Below are 2,705 nucleotides of genomic sequence, written 5' to 3' on the forward strand. Positions count from 1 at the left end.
CGGCCCCGCCGCCGATCCCACAAGCCAGGCAGCCGCGGCGGTGGCGGCGGCCGGCGGCATCCCAGGGTGATAGGCTGGACCAATCGAGGGCCGAGCGCCCGGCCGCGTGTGCAGTCGAGCAGCGACGCGGAGGAGGGACTGGCACCGAAGGCAGGAGAAGTCGCGCGCCGAGTCATCCACCGGCCCCGCCCGCCCGCGTTCCGAACGCCCGCTTCCCCGCTTGCCCGCTTCCCCGCTTCCCCGCTTCCCGGCCGCCCGGCCGCCCCGCGGGACGCCGCCCGGGGCGGGGAGCTGCGGCTGGAAGTGCAGACGGCGCGAGGAGGCGGGGAGGAAGAGGGGTGCGGGAAATTTAAAAAGAAAGGGAAAGCGCTTCCGTCCCCCCTCTTCCCACCCTTTTCCTTTGGCGTACTTATGTATGTGTTTGTGTTTGTTTATGTGCTTATTTATTCGGGCCGATATTTCTTACGGGACGAAGAGATCGGAGAGGCTGCTTTATTTCACAGTCGCCCTGAGGGCAACGCCTCCTTCCTTCCCAGAGAGGAGAGTTGGCAGCGGGCTCTGGGACTGTGGGATCTGTGTGGGATCCGCGCCCTGTCCGAGCTGAAGCTGGACGTGTCATCGGTTTAGCATAGCATGGTTAGGAAGTGTGGTGTGGATGGATGGACGGGCCTCGCAAGCACATGAAATGCTCAAAGCCTGGTATTAACCAAATATGTTTCTCTCTCTCTCTCTCTCTTTTTTTTTTTTTGCCTTTGATCCCTGTGCAATTTGTTGGCTTTTTTTCTCTCTAATGATGTCACTTGTGTTTTATTTTTGGTCTATTTGTAGACTGTCTCCCTAGACCTTGGCTTTAATTTTATGCCCACCCAAGGCGGTATTCATCAGTTTGGGTTTAAGAGATTGCTGACAAAGTAAAAAGTTGAAAAGCAGCCACTAAGCGCCTTGCGCATAGTAGGTCTTCAACGATGTTTTTTAACATGGCTATTTAAAATGAATCAGGAATTCCACAAATATATGTTGCTTTTTTTTTTTTTTACAGCTTTTTGGGGGTTTTCTTTAGAGTTTTTCTCCCCAATTGCCCCTACTTTGCACAGAGACTGGTCTACAAGGGACATTTTCACGTTCTGGTTTTGTGGTTTCCTGGTGTGTTATTTGGGCTTATCAAGAGCTATGACAATGCATTTTTTAATTTCCTCCAAACTCTTATTTAGAGTTACAGTATTTCAAAGCAGAAAGTGGCTTTTGAGATAATCTCACCCTGCCTCTTGTTTTAATAGGTGACGAAACTTAGGAACAGCCAGGTTCCCTAGCAAGTCAACCACCAGGGCAAATAGGTCTACAATGTCTCTGTGATATCGGTTACTTCAAATTTGTTCCCTCAAGAACCTTTTGAGATCAAGCTTGTTGCTATATGGCTTGGAAATGTATTTAGAGTGATCAATTCCAGAGTCAGACTTCCAAGTCTAAATCATTGTATTCCTCGGTGCTTGAGTGGACAAGGGAAGGTATTGAAGCCAGGAGATTACAGAGACCGGCATTGCACAGAGCTAGAGCATTTTTATTTATACTAAATTACTGTCGAAGTCATGATAACAGAAGTCAGAGAGCAAATGAATAATGGACATCAGATATACAAATTTGAGCATCTCCTTATTAGTCGATATGTAAGGAATCCATTTACCCAAGCAATTTTCTCAAAGCAGCATTAGTAGTGGTGTATGAAACATTCACAGAGGGGTTTTTTTCAAGCTTGCTCTCTCGGTGGTGTCATCCATCCTTGAGCTGAAGTAAAAGTTTCTGCCAACCCCCAATAATCCTTCCTTCATTCAGACTCTCCAAGTCCTGGTCCCTGCTTCACCTCTCCATCCTGCCCTCAGACTAGCTGCAGTAGTTGTCCATTTGTCTAAGTAATAGTATGTCTGGAATTTACCAAATGTTTATAATGTAAAGAGAAAATACTTTTACAACCTAAATGATAATTCTGTGAGATAAAGAGAACCAGTACTTTTTAAATTGCCATTAATCCAATGGAAACAAAAAATAATGAAGCATAGAATTCTATTAAGCAACCTACCTAAAGTAACATAGCTAGTTAATAGATTAAAAGTCTAGTCTCATTTTTTAATTACACTATATCTGAATGCCTTAAGCATCCCCTCACCCCTACCCCTTGGCAGGTAGAGTTGTTCTAACACTCGTGAAGCCAAAAGTAACTGTTTCATATTTTTACAAATTATTGTCACTTAAGAAAAATATTGAAGTAAAGCAAGCAAAAGTGATAAACCAGTCTGCATTGTTGGGAGGCAGTTAATCCTACTTGGATTTACACCAGTGTTCTCTCCCTGGTGTAACGCAGATCTTATTGTGAAGATGAATCTTTGGCTCATACAGTCTTCATTTACATCGGAGTTTGCAAACAGGCTTTTGTGTGTGAAACTACAACAGAGCTAAAGTCTCATTTCTGCCTACCCTACCCCCGCCTCCTTTTTCTTCCCTCTGGAGCTATGCTTTCAGAAGTGATATACATATTTGTTATCCTTGGAGTTCAATTCCAAGTATCAAACCCAAGACTCGGGACAAGTGGAGAAGAAAAAAATGAATTCCCCAAGTAGTAGTCTGAAAAACAAAGGCTGTCTGTAATCTGAGATTTCCAAAAGAGAGACAGAGGCTTTGGGTGCTGAGTATACACATTGCCAATATTAAGG

This window comes from Pteropus vampyrus, unplaced genomic scaffold (assembly GCF_000151845.1).
Source record: "Pteropus vampyrus isolate Shadow unplaced genomic scaffold, Pvam_2.0 Scaffold65, whole genome shotgun sequence".
Classification (NCBI taxonomy): Eukaryota; Metazoa; Chordata; class Mammalia; order Chiroptera; family Pteropodidae; genus Pteropus; species Pteropus vampyrus.